At 38.8% G+C, this 27,254-nt stretch overlaps 1 protein-coding gene and 1 long non-coding RNA gene across 4 annotated transcripts in view; both read left to right on the top strand.

Annotated features, from left to right (window-relative positions):
- Positions 1-27,003, top strand: LOC118644416. The gene is made up of 2 exons (XR_004962228.1): positions 1-21,354; positions 21,601-27,003. It is a non-coding gene; the product is annotated as an uncharacterized LOC118644416 (long non-coding RNA).
- The window catches only part of LOC105838939 (glutamate receptor 1), a 225,470-nt gene that overhangs the window by 18,331 nt on the left and 179,885 nt on the right, over positions 1-27,254 (top strand). The gene's annotated exons all lie outside the window — the stretch shown is intronic.

Raw genomic sequence — 27,254 nt, forward strand, 5'->3', positions numbered from 1 at the left:
ACACTTTGTTGATAGAGGGACACGTTAAATATATTATAGTAAATTGAAAATATTAGCACCAAAAAATTGTATAAATTTTTAAAAGTATTTTATTACAGTTATACAATTTCAAAACGTTTGCAACAATAATGTATACAGAGTTTACATATATAAACTATTTAGCTATTTAATTTGTAACATATGAAAAGCCTGAATCAATTAACTTCGCTTTTACATCGAACCCGTTAGTTTCCGGGCTAGGCACAACTGTGCATCGGATAAATTTATATGATAACTAATGCAATTAGTGCATCGGAAGGAATAGCTTATGCATGAATTAATAGGCGATGTTGGTGAACACTGCCGTTGATTAGTGATGTTAATAATCAGTCGATGAAAGAAAATAAGTAATATCGGATGGGATATATGTTACAATGATTACGGGAAAGTTGCGGTGTGTATTAGTGTTATAGGCTCATGTAAATAAATGGTAAATATTGACAATACGTGATGCTCGTTGTTACTCGAAAATCTATACATAATAGCAACCTGGGGATGGAAATGATTCCAATTTGATATTATCAGCGATAATACTCAACGCGCTTGACTCAAAAATTAATATCCATGCGAATTTACTGGCACACTCTGTGCCGGAAAGTGAATGTAATCAAGCGTCCGATATAACGCGGTTACAATTACACCTCTTTATTGTCTAATTAAAATCAGCTCTACACTTTGCACGAATTATATTTGTTGGCTCTATATAGATATTAATATCCGCATTTGGATAAAAAAAGTTAACAATCGCTAGAAAATATAAACGTATGGAAAAAAATTAAAATTACTGTACTGTAGTGAATGGGATTTAATTAAATACAATTCAATTATGAAACTTTCCGCTTACATTATTTTATGATATCACTAATTTTATTGAGTAGATATACACAGTTTTAATAATACATTTGAAAACACTGTGGATATTAAGTGTTAAAGCTAAATAATATTATTATACAACATTATTATAAAATAGAAATATTTCACATTAATGCATTTAAACAGAAATATTATATACAAAATACTACATGTGTGTAGAATAAATATGTTATGCAATAAGAATACATTTTTTAATTAATCGAAGAAGGTAAAGATCGTAAGTAGAAAATATTCTATTCATCGCGAAATCATGAACGAACAGTAGCGCTTATCGATAAACACGAAAATTGCGGCACGAACGTGTCTCTTGTAACGTTGAGAGAGTCAATACCCCAAAGAGAGTAAAACGCCAGACAGAAACAAAATTTTGCGGTGAGAGGGTTGTTGGGAAAGGGCCAATAAGGTTTCTGTCGAATTTATTTGCCAAACATCCTGGGTATCGAGGGTTTCGTGTCGAACGTCAAATATAACTCGAATAGGTAGAAGCCTTTTCCTTATCTCAGCTATATACAGTATTTCACAAAGAAAAGTATGTGTAGCATGAGAGTCTAGCTACCTGCAGAATGTCTTTCTTCGTCCCTTGCCTTGTAAATCTTTATCTAATTGGCTATTCCTGTGACAGTAAAAAACCTAAAATAAAATTAACGTATTAGCATACGTATCAATGTATATATTCATGAAAAAATATAAGCTTGATTTATTTTGTTCGATGATATTAGTGATTTCGTAAAAATTAGATTCTAGTGGATTATTTTTTTTTTACGTATAAAATATGTGTTTTTCATAACAATATGTATACCTACTAAAAAAAAAGATTAGTTACTGCAGCAAGAATCTGCATGTAATAATTAAATTTGGTATTCTCTTATTGTCTGTATTTAAATTTTAAATGTATATAAATAAGATTTAACTATTTTGCTGCTGCAACTAACTACCCTAATCTTTTTTCTTCATAATGAATTTAAGATTCAGAATATATACTATTTCTTTTTCGTTATAACATATCCTATAAAAGTGCTAATGTTTCCCAGCTATCGATATACGATAAAGCTGTGTAAGTCGTTGCGAAATAATTTCAATGAAATACATTTTTTAGGAGTAGAAAGTTAGTACACCTATGTGCAGTCGAGCGACAGTTCGTGCTGCCTCCAGAGGATACAGATTTCGGGGCGAGTGCTCGGGAGAAACTTCTTAAGAAAATACGTTCCGAGCAATCGGTATCGGAGTGCGAAGTCTAGTTCGAACTTTCGCGACTGCTCCACCTCGGTCGTCCGGCTAAGCAATCTTCTTGAAACTCTCTTGGCTCCCCCGAGGAATCGCTATCCGAGTTGGTTCAGATGATAAACACGGGACTCTATGATAAGAAGCATGCTGTATTCCCCGCGATAACGAATAATTGAGCATACAGCGTTACGTTTTGCATTGCGCTGAACTGTAGCGTGAAGGAAGATTAATACTCCTGAAAAATGAGTATCTTTATTAAATAGAACAGTTGTATGTGTTGAGGCGCACGATGTGATGCAATTCGAAATATGTACGAGTTAATTTATTAGATGTAACACCAACTGCATCGTTAAGATTCATTTTAAATAATTTATAACGGTTCTTTCTTTTGTCTTCTTAATAGATGCAAATGTCTCTTTTCTCGTGAGATTTCGAAACTTTCATTTTCTCGAAACTGTCCCCGCAGAATTTTTCAGTATTTCTCGGCGAATGTAGAAAGATCGAAAAAACCTAAAGTTCAAATGTCGAGACGATTTATTGTCGTCTTTCTCCCCCTCTCGTCTTTCTTCTTTCTCCTAGTTTTCTTCTCAGCTATTGTGATTCGTGTTGACTGTTGACTGGATAGTCGACAGGGTAAAATGGAACCAGTGCAACGACGAGGCGAAATGAAAGCCCGGCATTGGAAGCCCCGACCGTGGTTGTGCATTAAGTTGAAATCCCCGTATTTGCTCAACGTGGAAAATCGTGGAAAATCACTGGAAAATCCACATCGCCGAAAACAAAAACGGTTCGCTATGTGCAAATAGAGGGGATTGCGTAGACTCATGTTCGCTTACAAAAAGGGTGCGCGGGTTGACTACAAAACGTTACACCGATCGCTGACCTCTTTAATTAAGTCCGTTGACTGTATCGAGTTGTACGTGTCGCGCGTTAACGCGATGTTTCCAAGTCCGTGAATGTGTGATGTGTACTTGTCGCGAATGTACACTAGAACTTTTTATGCTCTTTGCAAGTCCAACTTTTTTTATGTTGAAAATTTTAGCACAAATAGAGAAGGTAACGGTGAGAAAACGAGGAAAATATAGTTTGCTCGCATTGCTATTCTCGGACGGTTTCGCTTTGCGCGGCCGTCCGGCCTGAAAATGACGTTTTGCGGAATCGACAGTTTTCTGCCATATGGGTTAACAAATGCTGAATAACCCGAAATTCCGGAAGCCGTTAAAGCTAGATGAGAACGTGAGAAGGATGGGGGATGCAGGGATGCAGATGACGCCATGTCGCGGCGCTGCGAATTATAATTAAATTTAAGTACGCAGCTCCGGTAGTTACGCAGAAATGCATGTGAGATTTTGGGGCGGAAATTACTTCGTGTCATTCCGAGGGCTTGCTTTGCCATAGTATTTTATGCAGTACGTAAGTAACCGCACCCCAATTAACTTTAAGCTATTCCAATTTTATTTGCGATTGTTGTTATTACCCTCTGTTCATCATATGAACTTTCATGTTTGATATAACAAAAATATATGGACTTTTATATATATGATCTAACGAAATCTCTTACACGTGTCATACATACATATATACGTTTACAAATTCATCCGTTGTCAACGCAACGCAGTTAGAAGATTTAACCTCGGTTTATCGGGCCACCTGTACACATATTAATGTTAGTTTCAATTATACGAATAATTATGCGGAATATTATGAGTCACAATGAAATTCAATATGTTTTATTCACGGTGCCCAAACGTAATTATAACCCAGAATAGTTGTCGCCTTGTCTGGAACGGGGGGGAGGAGGGGGGGGGGGGATTCATACCGCGCAATATTAACATTGCTTCTTTTTCGGTGTCGCGAATGCTGAGGTAACAAAAGCAAAAGCTTGGGTCCCTGTAATAATTAGCCACCATACAAAATTAATGTAGCGTGGGATGCCGTGGAAAGGCAAACTTTCGAGCGTTCTAATACCGCGACGCGCCGCGCTGCGGAACTCCATACAGTCACCAGCACGTTGTTGTTGCCGATCATTAATAAAGCTGCGGGCTGCTGCTGCTTCTTATGCTGTCTTCTGCAAACACGCGACAGTTATGCGCCGCATCGACTTACGAATTAATCTTTTAATACCTTATGGTGTTAACGAGGCCACTTTATCATTATGTCAGGGCGACCGTTTAAACGGACATGCTTAGCAAACTGCAATTTTAATTTTACTTTCGTAATAGGATGACACTTTTGTATTTGTTATAATAAGTTTGTAGCTAATAATAAACCGTCTAGTTTTTTACAATTTATATTTGTTTAAAATTAAATTGAGATAAAAAAAGGAAGGATTTAATGGAAAAATACTTTCTTTCTTAAACATTAAAAAATATATTTAAAGCAATAAATATATTTAAGAGCCATAAAGGTAATAAAAGGTTAATATTTTATTTTTAATATATCATAACTCTAACGTTTGCTCTTTTATAAAATTGCTTTATATAGTATATATTTGCTTCATATCGATGATAAAAAGTTTTATGTATTTTATTCGCACAACTGTTTAGAGTTCATATTTATAATTGCTTGCTCATATAACATGTATAATTCCAGCATCATCGACGAAGTATATAAATCCGTGATATTTAAAGGCGCAAAAAAAATTACCACTCCCGTGCAGTTCTTTGACGCACTAGTACGTAATTGTAGCGTCAACGATCATTCGAAACCCAGGTCATTTCGAAGCTCTCCGTAGTAACCGGAGAGAGGGCGAAAGTAATTACCGGTCGTGGCGCGTAAGTAATTAAGTAGCCGCCTAGCACGAATTGCAGAAAAGCTCGCTAAATTGAAGGCACGTTCGTAGTGTAACCGTGCGCATGCATGGCCGGTTTCACGGGAGCTCATGTCCATGTGTGTGTGTGTGTGTGTGAGAGAGGTCGAGTAAACCGGGTGCGTGCGCGCTCGTGCGCGCTACACCGGGAGCCTCGTCCACATTGATGATATCTACAGTTGTAGTACGGTTAGGTACGTTAATGTAATCATTCTTGAGTGTGCTTCCGTGATACGTGTCGCAACATACATCTGTTCCTTCTGATTAACTTTGTCTACTCTTTGTATTGTATTCACGATCGCGCGAGGAAGCACGGAAACGATCGGAAGTGGATGAGAGGATAGGGCAAGTGCCGTCGGGACGGACGGTTGCGTTTCGCTCTCGAGCTGGAGAGCACAAGTAGGTACGTATGTGGGCATACAGTGGTCTTACGTGACCGACCTCGTAAGTACGCGTGGCCACGATCGACACGTAGGAAATGAGTATTGGCCGATCAATAATGGAGAGATTCCTTAAAATATTTAGTAACAATCCACTTCCGTAGGATTTCGTTAAATGGACTAAATTTCAAACCCGTTGAAAAGCTTCCTCCTCTGTAAGAGCGGGCTTTGCGATCCTTTTGCTGTTTGCCGTTGCTCTCGTTTATTCTATCGTGGTTTCGCAATGCCACATAATTGCGTCACATAAAATGCGTGCGTACTAATAAACTTTATATATTGTATTGTATTTAAATATTTTAATGGTTCGATATGTATATCAGATATTTAAAAAATATTGAAATTTATGAGAAACGTATGTACGTATGTAGAAGAAAATTTACAAATTATTCGATAGCTGATATTACACTCGATTACTGTTGCAAATTATTATAATCATGTTTTTTTTTACAAAAGTTAATGTGTTCCACATTATGTAAAAAGAGTATCGGAACATTTTCATTATTTTGCAAATTTGTATTTTCAGACATTACTGCAAGGATAATTTGTATCTCTGATAATTTTAACAAATATTTTTATTTTATTTTATTTTTATTTTATTTTAAATTGTTCTTTTTATATACATATATGATTTTTTTTACGTTTTTTTATGGCTTAACTTTATGCAGGTCAAATTTGCGCAGCTGTATACATTTTATAATTGGGTTCCTTTGTTGGGTTCCTGTTAATTGCCGTCCAAATTATTCCCTGCAGAGGGACGTCGCTACTTCAACCTGGTAGTGTTTTGTGTGACGAAGGTTGTTTTGGTTCAGGATTAGTTGACAAAAGGCGAGTATCGCCCGCGAAGGCTGTTAACTATCGCCGGCTGTTGCCGGGCGAGTGCGCGGGTCAAATTTAATTGTAGTTAACGACTGAAAATTAGTGTTCATCCTCTAGGTGCGCGCGAATTATTATTAACGCGATACGGAGTGTAACTGCGAGTGTAACTGCGACTGCAATTCCTAATTCCGCGAGGTCCATGACATAAAGCGTACCGCGGAAATCTAATGGCGTAATATATCGATGTTACAGGCAGTGCAATTCTACGTCAGAGAACTCAATACAAAAGATTATACATTTATAATTAACAGCACTGCAGAACACTGCTTTCATTTTTATAATTTTTCTCTATAGACTTTGTACAATGTAATTTTGTACAATATAATTTTCAATAACGAAACTTTTTAATACTAAAAATTCACAGTATTGGCAAACACATTGCGTTTATTTACTTATTCATAAAATCTATTTCTTTTAATATTTCTCTGCGTTCCTATTTTATTTTTTCAATTTTTTAACATTTAGCTTTTTGTTATAATTCTTCATTTTTTATTCGCTATTTTCTTTAAATTTTGCCAGGTCTCTTGTGGCTAACATGACTGAAAATATTCATACATGCGGTACGAATATTTTCAGTAGTAAAAGTCAAGTTTTGGCCAAACTGAGTTAATTTTTTTTTTGCGCAATGTGTTTTGTTCAAAGCTATTTCTATGTGGTATTTACATTCCGTATTTGCAGGGACACTCTTTTCCTCTATCTTCGTTGAGAAGTGCGTGATTACCCCAATTTATCAAGCCGTCTGCCCTTGGAGAAAATCAATTAGCTGCAACTTAGCGGTAGACCATACGGCGCGTGTGACGCAATCGATTCTCATATGCACGCGTGGTAAATTATAAACGCAACACCAGTTGCATCCGGCATAGTTGAAACTGTAGCAATTATCGCGGAACTTCTGCCTGACGAAAACGCGTCCGTCAAATCTCGCCATTTCGCGGTGAGAATGTGTCGGCTGCCGCGCGGGTCTTGAGAACATGTCTCGAGTAGCTAGCAACCAAGTATCGTGTATCACAGCGCGCGACGTATACGGGGCAGGCGAAACCCCCGTATATACGTGGGGATGATAACGGTGACTATTATTAATCTACGTAGGAGAGCGCGGCAATCAATTACCCTATCTTATGCCACCTCAACGTACAGCCGCCATGACCTCCGGCGCAAAACGGTAACGCCTGCAAGTCCAGGGACGTAGAACAATGTACCTATACGCTAACGAGTTTCTAGAATCCCGGATATCGTGCGGAGGGTTCGGTTACGCGAACGCTCGCGTAAGTGTGGGTGGTGCACGCTTTATACGCGTGCAACAACTTTGCGCTACGTACGGTGCGGCCATCCCGGCACTACCGTGCATTTGCGTAGTCGTTACTTTTGCTCGTGGATGAGCCCGCGCGTAGATGTGCCGACATGTACTTCTAACGGAGGGACATCATTAAACTGTTCATAACGGAGGAATGATATGCTGTAGATGTGGCGTAAAGACCATCAGCACATATACGTGGACGTGATGCGGCGGTACAGGGGTATTATTATCTGACCGAACCACTTGAAAGAGGTTCGAGCGCATCGCGATAATCCGCAAAGCTAATATTATGAAGGAGTAATACGAGACTTTCCAAGCGGATCTTTAACGTTAGTAATAAGTATTATATATAACTCAAATTAGACGGGAAGCATTTTGAAGCTTGAACTTATATTAGATGTTAACTTATTAAAGCTGCAGTTAAGTAACGTGTATCGCACCGCGATAGGGTTATTTTAATGCTAATAGTAAACCGTATAACCGTATTTTACGGTCGGAATTTTTTATGCCGGTCGGTGTAATACACCTCGGCGTTGCACCGCGGGAGGTGATGAGAGATCGCATTTTCTTGCGATCGAATCGCGAATTTAACGCAGCCGATTGAGCACTCCGTAGAATCGAACCTGCTAATCGGTGTGGACGTAAACGACTCTCGTTATCTCCCTTCAGTGCTTATCGATTCGGCGAATCGCACGAGCGGAATCCGTTTAGACGGCGCTATTTGTCAGCGCCAAATGAGGCGATTACACGCGCCAGTCCGACGTATATATACCTGCGAACGATATTTAATTAGAACCCGATCGGCACCGCCATTGCACCGTAGCGGATTTCGTAACGGTAAATGAGAGGGCTGGAAAATTAGGAGCATGAAGCGACTACGTTTGACCGTATCTTCAATATTAGTTGCTGAGATTTAATATTTAATAATGTGCATCGAAACAGCGGGTATTTTATCTATTAGTCAACTATTAATTCACATGAATTGTATAATTTATAATTTACATGCGAGCTCAAGTGAATGTTACATTAATAATTATGTGGGTAACAAAATATTCATGTGACTGATAATGATCGTTTCAATAATGACTTAATTATGTAAATGCCACATAACGTAACGGGAATAAATTCCCGTTATCTTAAGGTAGACAGGAACGGAGATAAAATACACATTTTTATAAATATGCAATAGATGAAAAGTCTTCCGAGTCTCTCGCGTAATAGATTCACGCGAAGGGCTCTCGCTCTCACGGCTGAAAAAAACACATTTCACGGCGAGTGTCATTTCAGCGCACTCCGCCGCGATATAAAAATGTTCCCTGGCGCGTTTTGAAGCTGTCCGTCGCAGTGCTGCGTTTCGAGACTATAAAAATTTAGGCTGTCCTACCTTCCGGATAAAAATGCTTTTCGTCAAATAATCGTTTTATACGTTTATTGTTTCGCTCGTTTGTATTGTTATTATCACACAGTCTCTCCCTCTCTCTCTCCAGCTTAATTACTTTTATTCTCGCCGTCGAAATGGCGCTCTTATTTCTTCTTTTTCGCACTCTGGCGATAATGAAAGTTCGGTTCGCTGAGAGAGAGAGCGATGGAATTTTGTTTACAGAGTAATAATGACTATACGTGCGTTCTATGGAAAAGCTTTTGCCCTCTTTATCCACGACGCGACGATACAAAAGGGGACTCGATTCGTTCCGAATAAATTCACCGGAGTCGGATTCAATGGAAGAGCCGGCAATATCACGCGGAAAGAACGATTCATATCGAATTTAAGGCCGATTTTACGGGGAGTCAGCGGATAATCCGACTGCGAGACCGAGACGCCCGTGCTCGAGGGTGAGAACGGGCAAGATGAATATTCCATGCTAAATTCGTGGCGAAAGAAATCCCAACGACGAGGGAAAACGAGAAGAAGGAGACGGCGAGTCTCGTGACCCTTTTCCGAGGGAGATTTACCACTTGTTTCGGAACTTCTTCGTCGCCGAAAGAAAGAATTTAGCTCTCGTTTAAGAACTTCGGTCCCCTCGGTACCTCGTTTAGTATCCGCGATCGCTCGGCATGTCGACACGCTCGTCTAACAAATTCGCGCATCGATATTTATACACAGGAGAATGATATATTTTATTTGCTATTACTCATATGTATTCAGGACAAATAATTTAAGTATTATTATGTCATTCAATTTTGTGTACGATGTATTTTTATCAATGATTACAACAGATTTTATTAAGAAAATAATTATTTATAACATTTAATTTCTATTTAGAAATTATTGCAGTATCACGATACCACAAGATACGTCAGTAAATATTGCAAAATAATGCTTATAATTTTCATCTTGAAGTAATGCTCAGCAAAATTACAATTGCTCTTTTTATTTAATTGTAATATGTATATCATAATTATGGATATTAATTTGATTAATTTATACATGCTCATATCATACATCTGCTTGTGCAGAGAGATAATTTTTTTCTGAGATCCGGACCAGGAACTTTATGCCATTTGTTTTATTCAAGGTACAATTTTGGGGTAGACAGGTATGCAACAGCGATGCAACGCTGCGCTTGTGCATCAGCCTACTTCCGCTCGAGTAAATACAACCTTAATTAACACGGCGTCAGCTCGCACTTCCCTTCACAACCCTTCTCCATGGACTTACGACACAACAAACAGACGTAATTCACGCAATTGTCCTTCGAACGAGCAGACATCACGGACGAAGATGGTGCATTCCTTCCTTGCAGACCGCGTCGTAAATTAATTAAGGCCGCATTTCAGTCGTTCCCAATGTATTTGCACAGGGGTTAATATTCCTGCAAATGTCCCTCGTCTCTCCGTTCAAAGAGATCTGATCCTTGTAGAGTGGTCCTATGTATTTTCCGAGATGCGTTCTGGAAAGAGAGAACGAGGAAAGATATTAACGTACGGCGGGCAAATTCGCAAAATACGCCAGCAGGAACCGGACGATTAAAACTGTAAATGTTATATTTGTTTAATATTAATTTTAGTAGATATTGCGACGGTAAACATAAAGCGATTCGATTTATTACATTTTGTTTAAATATTTTGCGATTTGTTTCAAACAAAAGGAATAACGAATTGAAAATATAAGCGCGGAATTTTGGGTCAATGATTTTAAAGCATCTCTTCGCCTTCTATTTTGGGTGCTCGCTAAAAATGATTTTGGATTATATATATGCGAGTCGCGTCATGCGCGGGACGTAAAATGTGATTTCAAGAATCCGCCGGTAAATAACATTTTTAGAGCCAGGACTCGAGGGTGCGCCTCCGCCTCTTTCTCCGCTTATTCATGAGTATTTGACTTATTCAAGAAGCGAGGGTCCGAGAAGACCTGAATGCGAGAGCCCATGGACATACATCGGCCACCGATGCGAGGGTAATATGAATCCAAAGGCTAAACTTATCGTGCATTTCAGATTTTCTCGCGAAGCTGCACGCATACGAAGAGCGAATATTAGCTGCGCGAGCGTTAGGTGAATACATCGAATATTTATCAAGTAACGATTAATGCGCATCCTCATACTTAATCTTGCGATTTATTCGAACCGATGTAGATACATGACACGATCATCATTCATGTCTGTCGGATCGTAGGGAGTTTTCAACTTTTCAGAATCCGAGATCCTTCACAAGTTTTGTAGTGGAATATCTTGTTGTTGAATTTAAAACAGAATTTATTTCTTCTCTATCACGATATATGTTAAAAGTGTCCTTTTACATTTTGTGGCTGTTCAGGAGAAGAAATTCTGTTTCGAAACTCCCTTAACCGCTAAATCGATTGTTCCGTGGGAACCAAGATTTTTCTTGGCGATCGCAAATCTGGGTCGAAATTAAATTACCAAGTTGAGGCGGACCAACTGCCGAGCGTTGAGAAAGCTCGCGCCGTTTCGTTTTGTACCGTAAATACGTCCGACCTTTCCCGATAGTTCCAGTGGAGACCCAGTTGATTTCTTTTTTTTTGCTACGCGGCTAGTTCACACGTCCGCGTGCTGACCGGGGCGAGTTTCGAAAAACCCGCCGCCGATGGAAAGTTTTCCAACGTAACCCTCTTTAGCCCCGAAAACGATGGCGGCAAACGATCTTCCGTCGACGTTTTCCGTCACGTGTTTTTACTGTGACTCGCCGTCGACCTAATGCGGATCGACGGCGAAGGGGCGGAGAACGCGACGCGACGTCGGGCGGGGGAGGGAAGAGAGAGAGCGTAGAAAAGTTTAGTGAATTCCGCGCTGCTGCAGCTAATCTTCCAAACTACTTCGAGTTTAATTTCCCTTATCGCGACTTTCAGCGCCTTACGATCGGCGGCCAAGTTCTTTTTGTTTTGTCGCGGCGAGAGCAGGCTTGATTATCCATTACCGCGTGATTTATTAGCGCGGACGTTAGCCGGATTTACCCTTTAGCGGCAATAAATAGCGAAAGATTTTCGGAGGATCCGACGTTTAAATCCTAATATCAATTTCGGCGCTCGTTCGAGCGCGCGTGCCAAAGCGACGAAATAGCCCGGGCAATATCTGATGCGTTTCAATGGTTTCTTTATTTCATCGTTAGCGACGATTATTTTCACCCTGCCACCCCTTGCAACAGTCAAATATTTATGGATACTGAATACTGAAATACAAAATCGAGAGTCAGACAAATATTTCCAAAATTTTGCACTCTTGAGCATTTTAAACATTATTTAAAAGAAACCGAACAATTAACGGAAAATATCAGATTTCCGAATGCGGTTTTATATTTACAATTGTATTTATATAAAATACGATTGTCTTGGGTAATTGAAATAATTAATTTCGTAAAAAGGAGAGAGATTTAATAATCAGAAGTTTATATCAATTTATTCATTATTTCAACTTTTAATTATTTTGTTACTAATTGTTTTTAAATACACAATAAAATGTGAGGTTTCACGAAGATAGTGATAACGTTTCCTCGCGGTCGGACGCGAACCGATGGGGTAGGAGAGCGTTAAATGTTTGACGTGGAACATTAAATAAACGGTACACATGGATGGTTACGTAAAATCAACAGTGGGTGACATGGTCGAGAAAATCTCGATGCAATTTCTAAAACGTGACAACGCGTCTCAATTAATCAACGAATGCTTTTTGAGTAACGCCGAGCTTTTAATCCTTTATCTGAGAAAATACTTGTTTACATCAGTCACCTATATCCTTTCTCACTTTATAAATTATCACAGAAATGGATTTTTCAGTATGCTACTAGAATAAAAAAAAGCAACTGAACCAACGTTGTTTTGAAAGAATTTACTGAAATATAAATATTGCATTTACACAAAGAATAATGTGTTAGAACTTATTATTTGTAAAAGCATTAGGAAAATATTAATTTTAGCAAGCGTCGAATTGCACGAAAAGGCAAGAGTACTCTTTTGTTTACGTATACTAATTACAAAATTTATTGCTTTAACTTACACAAAAGACAAACAGAAAGTATTGGCAAATTGCATTATAAGATTTTGTGATATGCCTTAATAAAGGTACGCGGAAACGATTATAATACCCACAGTTTAGGAGGCCCCAATGTACGAATGTCGTTAAGCACTTGTTTCTTACACCATTCCTTATACCTTTCATATACAAATTTAAGAACACTCGTGGTTTAGGGCGATCAACAATGTTACTAGGGTTGACGTGCCGGTCGACGATACGGGAGAACGACGACGACTTCTTTTTTCAGTCCAGACCATTACCTTCCTTTACCTTATCGCCGGTTTGTGTGAGATGGAGGCTATCTCTAACCGTGAATGGGTTAGTTCACTCCTGTATATTCAGACATCGACTGACATTCGCTTCTAGACATGACGATATCTTCGATGTAACTTAAAGCCCCCCTCGACAACCAACTTTCTTATGAAAAAGAACGGGCGCCGAGTCGTCAACCAGTCTTTTGCTCGGATTAACGGGCTCTTGCCGACTTACCCGGTTGTTCGAGTCACCCGTTGTGCCCTTGTTTCGCAATTGCAGTCGACTTCCCCTTGTCGCGTCCCGAAGAATCGCTCGTAAACAAAGCCAGAATAAATTGACATTTCTCCGCCTCTTTCCTACTTACCATTTTCTCCAAAGTTCCCCCTTGTACTACCCTGACACCGGTCGAATCCTCGCTTCACAATCTCTTTCGCGACGAATTTATCGGGTAATCCGACGAAATCTGACGCTAGAATGTTGAAGTAACTTGGAATTTCCATCGTTCTGTTCCGACATTGCACGTTGATGAGAAATAATTTGGAGAGAGAGAGAGAGAGAGGATGGGGGGGGGGAAGGGCGAGGTGCATTTTTTGAAAAGATAGCAAATAGTTTTGATAAAGGTATATCAAGAACGATAATATTTATTGCTTTTAAATTAAATAAAGTATCCTTCCAACATTGCGCTATGAGAAAAATACGGAAATGTAAATACACGAGTTATGTAAAACATACCTTTAAAAGGTCCGGTGGAAACTTCGTGCGCATGTTTCCGTGTAAAGGAACCTTTCATATGCATATGGATCCGCATGCTTTCTTTCCCAGTTATTTTGGAATACCGTATATGCATCAGTTACTGCAGTAAAAGTTTTCGCGATGCCATTTGTTATACTGAATCCTTGTTTATTATCCGAAATATTTATAAAATATACACACATTGTTTCTAAGAAAAATAAGTAGAATTTAAACATAAATAGGAATTACGAAGGATACATAGAACAATATGGTAATGTTAAGCGAATTAGGACCGTAATATAAAATATCTAATCTAATGTTTATTTTTTACTTTATTTTTATAACATTATTTGAGAAAAACGACAAATAATTTAATCGTAGGATTTATTTGTTCGTTTTTTCTTAAAGAAAAAACGGGCGCGTTAATAGGAACAAGTGCACATGTTCCGACAATTTCCTTTTATCTTTGTAATAGCGGTGAGCAAACTGAGCTATTGCAAATTTTAGAAAGGTTCCTGAAGAAGCAAGCAATTAATACAATAGTTATAATTACGACTATGTGCGCCAGATTGCAGTAATTAAGCATAGCGCAGCATTCATTCGTTAAAAATTCTTTTCTTCTCGGAACGAATCGCGTACCTCGATTACAAGCCACTCTTTTTTTTCGACGGAAGCTTGACGAAAGAAGAAAAGGGGGGAAAAAGAAACGTCGATGCAATTCCTTTGTTGCCTTTCTGCCTTTTTCGGTTCTTTACTAGGCTAGTACTCCCGCGCGGTTATTTAAAAGGAAAAGATAGCGGGGCGCAATGAAGGATAACGCATTGTCCACCAACGCGGTGCAGTTAAAACTTGTCTCATAATTACTCTCATTTAGCACCATTCGCCCTCCCTCTCCCTCCTCCCCGTACTTTCTTCTTCCTTCTTCTTGTTTGACTCTGTATCACCCCTTTCTTCGTTCGCTCCGTTTCCCGCGTCGGCATGGCGAGCACAGCGTGAGGTAACTCGTTCGCGCTCTACTTCAGGCATTAAATCATGCTACTTCATAATATCCTGAAACTCATGATATCTTATAAGCGTAAGTTACGTCAATTAATAGCGTCACCGTGCAATATACCTTACTCCTCTCATGCATACGCGATTCAACGTACAATCTCCGGATATATTGAATGCCTTGCAACCGAAGGTATGATAAATGGAAATTCTACATAAACAAATAAGTAGAGATTTAATTAAAAAAAACATTTTTTTTCTATCTTTCTATAAAAGTTAATTGCTAAAGTTTAGTTTTTTATTTATTTATTTTAAAGAAGAGCTTTTATCGCGATGAAACTAGTTATATTTGACTTATATTTTTATATAGAATTATTAATCGCGTGTTATATTTTCAGTTACGAGACTCTGTATTTTTCTTTTGCACGTTACACTCACTAACGGTTCACGGAACGTTTGCGCATGAATTCTTGATTGCGCTTCACTGGCGATCGGTACGATCGCCGGACAGATTTCAAGTTACTGCGCTTTCATTGTCGCGCCGGATTACCGGATGGTGCCGGGCATTCCGCGGACGCAATTCGAAATCGTTTAAAAAAAAATAGGGGGAGGGGACGGGGTGAGAATGAGAGGAAACAAATTTTCGACGTTGTTTCGTCGGCCGCCAAGTGCTCGCGAGCCGGGCGTTTACGCCGGCACGGTTTTCCATGGTACGTTTCTATTATTTGAATACGTAGAAGTCCAGTTTGCGGACGTAGTTTTGCGGCGCGCGAACCACTATCACGATCGGTCGATTATTTTTACGATAGCGAGCAGAACGAAAAGCGCGAATTTTTCCAGCTACTGGTAGAAAAAGAGAGCCCCTCGAAACTCGGTTAGTATCGATCGAAATTCGCTTTATATGCTTTACCTCCTACCATTGCCGTCGACTTGCGCTCCCACCGAGCGCACCCTTCCCTCCGCGTGAGCCCACCCCCGTGACCGCTATCCGCGGTATCTCCGTCATATTTCCATCCTTGTTTACATACGGCGTGTGCACACACCGAGCATAGTGACGGTGCCCATTGTTTGACTGAATGTAAAACAGTTCACGCGCCACAGTCAAGGATTCAATTTTCGATTGATGCGATTTTAATGGCGTGTTTACTTTGAAATCGGACGGCGCACCGATAGCGGTATCGGCTTGCATCAACTCGGGGTAAAGTGCGGCGGGTGTATTTTTTTCCATAGTGAAATTAATGGATTTTGCACGAGAGAGTGCTTTTTTCAAGAAGCGAGTGCCGAAATACGAGAGAACTCTTTTATGCATGACTTCCGTTTAAAAAAGAACGAAAAATTTGCAAGCTACTACAACTTTTCGGCATCTACACGTGATGGAATCAAAACGGAATCTCTACTGAAAATATGGTGCTGTTGAATGCATACGATCTTTCTTTATTTATGCATATAGACTTTACTTAGACACGAACGTTATGCAGATGAAAAATTTGCAATTTATTCTATCTCCTTTTCCTTTTTTCTCTCCCGATCTTTTTAATAATAAAACTGAATTTGTTGATTCTAATTTGAAAATATAACTGTTCGAACGATAAGGATTTGAGAGCTAATCAGACATCTAATTTTAAACAGTGAATAATGTATAATAATGCAATCGCAATAATCAAAATATGGTCACTTTTGAAAAACGTGTCAAGATTAGAAGCGTTTTTTCGGTATTCGCAGCGCGAGATTAATGGATTTCACGAACAAGAGCACTATTTCGAGAAACTGGGTCTCGTAAAGCGAGAGAATTCTTTTATATACGCGACTTCCGTATAACCTCAGGGCAAGCGTCTGGCTCTCAAAGAGAAATTTACACATGCAATTTTTGTAGAGAAACCCAAAGCATGCATTAGAGCGTTGTTCAGTTCATATATCATCTGTATGTATAATCGATGGTCAACGGAACGTGTCATAATTTTATGATTGAAGAAAATTTCTAGAGAATAATGATCGGATTATCTTATCAAAAAGTAAATAAACGGATATTTAGGTAGGACAGAAATTTGATCACGTTTTGCTGGGAATGAAATCGTCGAGATATTCAAAAATAAATGGAAATTAAATGTTTATCTGTTCATCACTTTTTAAACGGATAATTTTATTTTTTTTTGGATATCAGAGATTTTAATAAACGTAAATATCCATTTATTACCTTTCAAATGGATAATTTGTACGGACAGTTTTCTCAGTGTACGATAATTTTACGCAATAATTAACATTGAGAAAAACTTGTTGCATTTTATATGACGTTGTGAGACATTATAGTCGATTTCAAAAGAGTAGAATTTAACAGATTATCTGTAAATTAACCACAAATGGATTAACACATGTCGCGTTATAAACACGGCTGTACATTGTTACGGTGTTCCATAAGGCCCATCGATAATATTGCCTGTGGTGTCCGTCATTCGATTGCATGTATAATAATCCGTGGTCCGTAACAAAGGATTTAATTTTCGATTGCTGCAGCCAGTCTGTTTACCTTGAAATTTAGCGCCGCGCGCAGATACGTCGCTCAAAGCCGATGAAATGTAACCGACTGTACTGCGATCGAAAACAATAGTGTCGGGTTTTTTAATCGAGAAAATCGGAGACATACGGTGCGGTACAATATACCATCCATCCGTTTGCGCAAGAGTTGAAATTGTTAGCCCGATTTTCATCGATAACACAAATGTATTTTTAGAGTACGTACAAAAATAAAATAATAATTAATACAATTAAGTATATGGTTATACAGCAGAATTTTAGGTGCAACAATAGAAATTTACGATAACTATAGCTATTGTTTGGTCATACGTAAAGGTAGCCGCGCCCCATTGTTAGGATTTAATTCTCAATTGATGCAATTTCAATGGGTGTGTGTAACTCATTCTGAAATCCAGTCAGTGCTATTTTACGATTCGAGCACGTAAAATTAATGCAAATGCTATCATAAAATATAAAAAGAAACTCTAGCGATTAATAGTTTTCTTTAAATTTTAGAGGTAATCAAATATTTATTGGTTTTACAAGAAAAAATTGATCAAATGTAGCAATTTCAATTATTTCGACAATATCTGTTGATTTATGAGTAAGTAGAAGATATTCGATGACATTGGCTGATTGTATATTATATTTGTATGTGTATAATGTTGTAACGGATTGAAGATATTATTAAAGGCTTCTAAGCAGTATGTATATTATTATATGCTCGTTAAAAAATTGATACCAGGTATTGAGAGCTGCCTCGCAGAGTAAGACATTCGAAAATTACGAGGCAACTTTGTTGGAAATAATTAATACCACGAGGAAATTGTTTGACCGCGCGACGAACAGAAATTAACGGACGCTGCAACTGAATTGCTCGTAAAATGAAGCTACGACGAGGATCGAGAGGCAAAGTAAATAAAGTTCAGTAGCTGGCCGGCTTCATGGCGATATGACATTTATTCTGAAATTATTAAAGTCGAACTTTATGTACAGGTATTATGGACAGACTGATATCGTTCGACGAAATACAATGTATTGGTGAACTGGGATTAATCTTGCTTGCTGTAACTTTTTTCGATGCCTCGATCAAACGTTGGTATACGAAGGAGAAAATTCTTTTGAAAAGATCGTATTAAAGCGTTTTCTCGTGACGGTTATTAAAAATCTATCTATACGAGAATTATTCAAAAGAAGTAATTTGAGTATCGATGTCGAGAGAGAATTATGCCATAATAATGTTAATGAACCAACATCTTGATATGTTTATAACGAGTTTATAAACTGCAGGATTTAGTTCCGTCAACGGATGAAGTAACAGTTTGTTCGCGCTGGCAATGTTCCTGACGCCGATATGACGCCGATAGACTTCCGATGACCAGGTCAGCTAGTAAACTCTTCCGCTATCAAGCCGGACTTACGCGCTGTAAGTTGAACAACCGCGCGATCCTTTCGAAATTCGCCCTTACTAGCTGGCCATAATGTAAGAATTATCGACTACGATTAAACAAAATGCGTAATTCCGTAATCGTCTTGAAATCGCGGAAATTTCGCAGACACACATATCTCTTTATCGACATGCAAAATCTCTCTCTCCTACTAGCTAAGGACAAAATATCTTCTCCTGTCGAGCTCAAACTGAGATTCTTAGGGCGTAGCGAGCTCCTCGCGTGCCTTCGTAATACACACTCCCAGAACGGTACAAGTTATATTTCATCTCGTTCAAATAAAGGGCTTCTTCATGTTGCCAGCACCTATCACGGCGGATGATTCTCAACTCACTTCTCCCCGAGACACGCCCGAGAATACCACGACATCGTGAAACGCTTTCTATTCGATGGAAACTTTCGCTCGCGTGTTCACATGCTTTCGTTCGCGCTCGCGCGCGCGCGCGCGCGAGCGAACGAGAGAGTTGTACGTGCCACAAATATATGTGTGTATATGCATAATAAAAGGATATCCCGACAGTGCGTGGCCCGAGGCGTTGCGAAATAGAAAATTGGCCCATCCATTTCTCGTAGCACTTTTCCTGCCGGGCGGGATTGCTCGGTCCGCGTTGAATAAATGCATGTATCTCGAAGGCGCAGCTACACCGCTCCCTCTTGACTTCGGCTCTTCTTTCGCTCGGATAGTAATCCTCTCGCGTATAATACCCCCCTAGGAGAAACGGAAACCAGGGACCAATGATTCGAATCGATGAAGACGTATCGTTGAACCGCGCCAACTCTCCTGGTCTCTCTCTCTCTCTCTCTCTCTCTCTCTGCTGTTTCGCTCCTCTTGACGATTACAAATGCCAACAGAATTTTCGTTCAGCCATTCACGCAGAATAAGCGAGCCGAAAAGATGAGTCAAATTTTTTAAAATGAGATGGGAAGCTACCGAGAATAGAGTAAGAACCGGGAAACGAGAAAGTCAGACGCGTCGCTAGAAAAACTGATTCCACTATCGGGAACTGACGCTAATGATTACGATAGTAACTCGTATATCCGTTCGCTTGCTGTATATCCGTATTACCGTAAATTGTCGTAAGGAAAGAGACTGTCGCTTAATACTCCGTTTTACAACCATGCCTTATATCCGCTCGGGAGTTTCTGTTCGTGGTCTCCTCTGCGATCCGCCTTAAGGGACAGACACTTGAGTTCGTTGGTAGGGCATTACGAAGGAATCGAGGTTGCAGTCAGCTACAAATGTCCTCGAAACAGTGGCCGCTCCTCGCGGAACACAAGGGCGAAGAAAGACGTAAGATGGCCGCGACAGAACGAAAGCCCGGTGACGGGAAAAAACTTCGCCTCGTTATTCGAGGCTCAACGAAATCCCTCCCGTTCTTGCTACCGGTTTCGCCGGTAATGCAGGTGAGCCAGACAAACTGCGGTTTCGCAATTTCGTCGGGGAAAAAGGGCGATTCACGGGTATAATTTATAATTACGTTATCGTCAAAGGGTTCGTCTGACGCGCTGCTGATGGCAGGCAAAATGTTTCGCGCCATCAGAGGGGAAATTTCGCAAAGCGGAAGCGTCGCCCTTTCTGACGTATGTTATTACGTCGGGAAATTACGCTATTAGTCCATCATGTCACATATTTCGATTTAAAGACTCCTCTATAAGCGCTTCTATGACATATATAGAAGCGCTTATAGATACATATGTCTCTTGATACTTTATGCTAATTACATAATTAAAAATCAAAGTGATGATATGATGTTTATTTACACATGTTTAATTTTGTTAAAACAGTATATAAGAAGAATGATATCGATACTCGAAACCTAATATCTAACAATAATTGATATAATAGGTATTATCCTGTTATGTTTACCAAAAGAAGAATTATAGAAAGCGTTCCATTTATTTAGAATGCTGAGTGCACGTGATATAATTCAATTGTATTTTGGTAAATAATTCGTTGATGCCGTTGAGCATTCGCGCTATTGTAAATATGGTAATTTTGCTTATCAATCAGCAATACGAGTCTAAGAAAATAATAAATTTTATCCAATGGCATAGCGTGTCGAGTTTTTTTGCGTCAACATATGGAACGTGGAAAAAAAAAATAAATTAGCTAAAATGGATTTTAGGTTTTGTGGAATAAATAGGAAGATAAATTCACATTTAATATGTTGCAATCTCTGAATGTGTCCTCCGAATAATTATTTTCTGCATTTGCTAATCGGCAAGTAAAATTATTGCGTTCGCATTGAACCGAATGCTCGTAAGCGTCAACGAATGATACGTTGAAAGCGATGATACGATGAAAATCAAGCAATTTTAAACGCAAATGCAACGAAAACGATGAGGAAAAGTAATGAATAATGTATCAATATTTCATGGCATCGTTAATGAGGTAAAAGATTGAGGGCGGGTTTATCAATGCTCAGCTAAGTTAAATTTGACTAATAGTTAAATACTAACTGTAAGCTATGTGTTTATCAAAGCGGAATAACTAACAGTTACGCATAAACTGTTGGTTAAAGTGTTTGTTACAAACACTTTAACCAACAGTTTATGCGTAACTGTTAGTTATTCCGCTTTGATAAACACATAGCTTACAGTTAGTATTTAACTATTAGTCAAATTTAACTTAGCTGAGCATTGATAAACCCGCCCTGAGGCTATTATTTCCGGCTGTCAAATTTCGAACGTTCGAACGCGACAAGTCGTTATAATTATTGGGAGCTGTGCTCGTGATAGGAATAAACACGTGGAAAAAGAGAATTAAGTGTACAAAGTTTTATTTTAAATTACGTATACTATACGTAAATTGTATAAATTGTCGAAGATATATTGTAAAAGATTACAGAAGAGATTTATTGTTCACCGTTAAAGCTGAAGAAGTTCACAAGTTAGTAACTTGAAGATATAATTTCCCGTTTGAATTATGAGAATTCGAGAGGCGATTAAGAACATAAATTTAACACATGGCGAATCATATTTTAATGCCGTTATGCGCGATGATTGGGATCGCCCATTCTGAAAAAATCGACGAAACTTTTTCAATAAAATAAAAAAGGACGAGCAATTGGGCATAGAGCGGCGCGCTGCCTGCCTATTCGTTTCAGGAACTTTTGAAAGGGCTCTCCTATTGGCCTCCGGGTTCGAGAGATCCAAAGCCATTATCGGCTGATATATTATCGGCGCGAAAGTATAATCGCCCGAGCGAGAAACTGACCGGACGCAGCCCCGTAGACCGGTACTCCTTTAATCCGGGAGTTTCTTTCGTAGGTTTACTCCACTTGGTGCCCGTCCGCTATAGTTTCTCCTTCGCTCGCCATCGCCGCGAGCCGAAATGGCCATCCGCTCCGGCGGATATGTATATATATGTATATACATCGCCGCCGCGCCGCGCCGCCACGCGAAAAGGCCACCGGGGAACTTTTATTCGAGCGATCCCGGCCCGCGTGACTCGCTCGAGTGGTCAGACAGAAATTTAAGTTCGGCTTTTTCGCGAAGTGCTTCCCCTCGAAAGAGCGGTTAGCTCGTAATCGGACCTGCCTCGATGGTTACCGGTCGTATACGTAGCTTTTGGAAGAACCGACACTCTAGTCAATGGTGATTGAAACGACTGCTTCTTTAAGTGGAAAGAAGCGCGGGAAATCCTTGCGCTAGTTGGTTCCTTCAAACGACGTATAAGAATGACTTTACGTTCGACTTTTATGCTATCGCTTTCGATATATGTATATAATAGCAAGTAAGATTAGTTTTATTGGGAATAACGGTCATCTTTTTTTTGTTAGGGGGCAAAAAACGATTTCTACTTGCTCAATTTATTTTCTAAAAAATCTTTCTTGTAAAAAGAAATCGATAATAACACATATAAAACACAAATTTATGCCATTTATTAAAACTGCCAACGTTGTATAAGTTACATTTAAATTATTACAATTAACATTAAACGAAAGTATGTAAATTGTAATGTATGATTATCGTTTATTTCCTTTTCTATTCTATTTCTTTAATAAACTATCTTTCTTTTACAGTTTGGATAAAATGGTCTATGATTTTTTTCGGGATAAGTGTTTATGTTTATATTTTATAAAAAAGACGAGAATTAAGTTATGTACTTAATATTTTAATTTTGATATATCAATATCTTCTTTAGTACTGTTAATGAGTTAAATAGATGCTAAACTTATATGAACATTTATTATTAATAATGTTTAAAAATAAAATAAAATAATGTAAAATTAAAGTTTTTTAAATTATTTTATAAATGTTAAAAGTACATAAAATATATGGCTAACTGGCCTTATAACACTATGCCATTTTTTCCCTAAAAGTTGTGAAAGAAGAGAGAGAGAGAGAGAGAGAGAGAGAGAGAGAGAGAGAGAGAGAGAGAGAGAGAGAGAGAGAGAGAGAGAGAGAGAGAGTTAAGAAGGAAGGAAATAAGAAGGAAGAATATTATGTAATAACAAAATAGGAAATCAAACGGTAAAAAGAAATTTAAAAAAGCTAAATAGCGTGCGCGATCGTAGTTATCAATATCGTGATTGTTATGGAAAGGTTGCACTTTTATCGTTTCTTCAAATTTATCTCGTCGAGTGTTTCGTATTGGCAATTTCGGAGAGCCAAGTAATATTTTATCAAATTTATATGCGACAGGCAGGGGCAGGAAATATTCCAATTACATAGGAGGGGACAATAAATGTTCGTAAATCGTTGACCCGCTGCAAACATCGTAAATTTTACAACGAGTTACCGTTGTCGGGCATAACTTTGATTCTACGATCAACATGACGCGCACGTGACACGGCCACGACCTTAACCCCGCGGCGAATGGAAGTACTTTCCGTCCGCCTTCTTTAATTCAATCGTCAGTCCGCAGCGCGAAAAATGTTTGGGCGCAACTACCGAGATAAGAGCTCGCAACACAGAGAACGAAGGGAAACGGAATATCGCATTTTATACTGCTTTGCCCCAATTTCTCGCCACGCCGCGAGTGTATCCAGCTCACGTAGGACGTATCAAGGAGCTTTACACTCGAAGTACGCTTCGATGAGAGTGAAATAAAACGAAATGTTTATGCTGCTGGTTCGAAGGGGCAACCACTCTTCTTCCTATGTACACTCCTTGATCATGCGATCGTAGAGCAAAAGAGTAAAGTGGGATGCCTGTGGGATAGGTGTACGTTCTTCGAAAAATGTACGCGAATTTTCCAACTCGATCGTTGGAAGAAGGATGGCAGCGTGCACCGTCATTCGATATCATGAACGCTACTGCGGCAAAAACACCAATTTATATCGTAAACATACGTGAGCGTTGATTTTGGTCGCCGCGTCTTTATTATATATCGCGAAACGCCCGGGTGCAAATGTGTGCGCGGGCGGATGTTAAGTTCGCGTGTGTGAGCGCTCTTTCGTGAACGTTTACGTTTTCGGGACCGGCTTAGCCGGTGAAAAGAAGGCGAAGCTGCTTTCCGAGAAACCCGAGGCACTCGTAAAATCCTTCCTATTCTCCTCTTTGCGTTTCTATGCAGAGCATACCCGGCTATTCTTGCATAATGCAGTGCCGCGTGTAATTTCTTCCTGAGAAATTTCCAGATTTCTCTCTCTCTTCTCTATGCCGATTGAGAGCTAATGGTGCACAACGAAGGGCGCATTGATTGCGCGCGGATAAACGAAATAATGACCACGCCATCGAGACAATTAAATTAAAAGCTACAAAGAAACTGACGTCTTCTTATAACATTCCTTTGTACGGTCAGACGAAAGAAGAAACGATATGACCTCGATGTCTCGTTGAATTGGCAATTAATCTAGATCTCCTTGGCTTCTTACTTTCAAACCGACAGGGCGATAGACGGTATTTGAAACGCGATATTGTTCATAATGTTTCTAGAAATAAAAGCGCGCGAATTGATTATTTTATTTGTCTTTCACTTTCGCTGAAATTAAGGTAAAAGATTAAAAAATGAGAGAGAGAGAGACGCATATTTATTATTAATTAACGTCTGTCCCTTTGGGGTAATCAAAGTATTCTCTTTGAATAGTTGGACTGAAACCTAATCTATATTACCGCATTATACGAGAGAGAAGAAGGGGGGGAGAGATAGAGAGAGAGAGAGAGCTCACTAAAGTATCTTCGGGAATTTCACGTGGAGCGCTCATAACCGATAAGTCGGACGAGTGTTCTGCGTCCGATAATATCCATATTCAATGGGCTCGATGGTTTCGAGCGGATATAGCCTCGATGCGCGCGTGACGGTACACCGAGCCCTCTGCCATGTAATTGAATGATGGGCCGGCGAATGATATTAATGCACGAAGATTGGCACCGGGACACATTGGGACGATCGTGGAATATATATGCCGTCGTTGCCGGCACTGCTCCACTCTGCTCTGCGCTCTGATCTGCCCTGCCCTCGGCCTGACTAGATTTCGGTTCGGCGTGCCTCACAAAGCATCGGACAGCCGCAATCCTACATCCGGATTTCTCGGGGAGACGATTCGCGCGTCATATGTGCATGATCGCGAACAGGAGAATTATACGCGGTAACCCAGTGCCAGACGATTTGTCATTATCTCTCTCTCTACACTCGTGTCGATTGTGATATCTCCGTATCTCCGTACTTGGATAATGCTCGCTCGTCGATGAGTGAATTAAGCAAGGCTCAGTGTATGCGCATTACAGAATCGCCCTGCAACCTCGGATTTCGCTTTGCATATTCGTCCGAAAGGGAGGGAATTACCGCGAACGATTGAGCTTGAGAACTTAAGCGCGGAATGATGTAAAGCTGTAATTATGTAAACGGCGATAATATATTAGACGATTATTGATATGAAATTTATGATGCACTTGCGACAAAACGTACGCACAAAACCAGATCAATTTCCGCGCGTTTAATAGTTACAGAAATATTTATATTAAATATCGCATTGACATCCGTGAGTCATTGGGTGGAACACTGGCGAACGAATCACATTTCGTTCATTCTGAAAAAACGAAAGAATTTTTGTGAAAGAATTTAATATAAAATTCGGTTTTTTATTGAAATATTTTTTTTCAATTTTTTATACACATACATATATACGCGCACACATATACATAGGTAAAAAATACAAAATAAAATATGACAATACGATTCTACTCCATAAATTATATGTAAAACAGAGCGTTTAAAATAATAGTACACACTAATACTTCTGCATTGCGCATAAATATAAAAAAAGTAATAATAACAAAAACTTTACTTAAAAATATGTGACAGTAGAGAGATAATATTTTTCGAGATTTTTAAGTTTTGAGTTAAATCTGGAATTACTGTCGTATATATAGTATGTTTACGCGCAAAAACTACACAAATATTAATTATTTTTACCTGTTAATTATACACGCATTTTGCTTCCATAGATATATCAAGTAAAATTATATTTTCTTCTTTGAAAAGTTATCTTTCCAATTTCATGAAGTAGCAAAATAAAAATTTTAAAAATATAGTTGTCGCTACTGCGAAAAATGATATTAAATACATTGAGCAATATATTCGCATCTTACAGTAAAAAAACATATTGTTTGTACCATTACTCATTAATGTGTCTCTCGTTTCGATATACAGAAATTTTTTTCTGATAAATCGTGCAAAAAGTTAATGTATTAGCGAATGTCTTGTTAGTAGTATCTTGCGCGTATAATTGTTCAAATATGCAACTCGCTGATTGCTATCATTGCTAGACAACTGCTCTCACCGTCGTCTCCATGTTCGATAATTGACGGTGGTACTTCCGATAATCAGTACAAGTATCCGAGGTAGGAGCGCTTACATATCGCAAATACGGAACTGTGAGAATCAGAAATCGATATCCGCGGTTCCCGATATAACGTATCTACTTATCGCCACGAATTATCGTTATTTCGAGAATTTATGCGATTTCTCATTACCATAAACTATCATATTATCACGTCGATAGTATTATATTCGTTATTTTAGCGAAACACAATATTTAGATTAAAATGTACATTTTCAGATTCTTTTTTTCTCTGTTTAGACAGAAAGAAAGAAAGAAAGGAAGAAGGAGAAAGAAGGACTGCGCGTGCAAAATGTTTAATTAATTTTATTACATGTATGCAGATAAATTTAATTAATTTTAGTTAATTATGATTAAAGCATATGTTACGAAAGTATATAGATACATAGAACAAGTATATAGATATAGAACATATATTTAAGAGAAGGCGTTTTTTGAGATACGAGGTTTTCTGAGAAATACATTGCAGCAGAAATTATGCGAATATAAAATTTAGTACGCT

The sequence above is a fragment of the Monomorium pharaonis genome, chromosome 2 (genome assembly GCF_013373865.1).
Source record: "Monomorium pharaonis isolate MP-MQ-018 chromosome 2, ASM1337386v2, whole genome shotgun sequence".
NCBI lineage: Eukaryota > Metazoa > Arthropoda > Insecta > Hymenoptera > Formicidae > Monomorium > Monomorium pharaonis.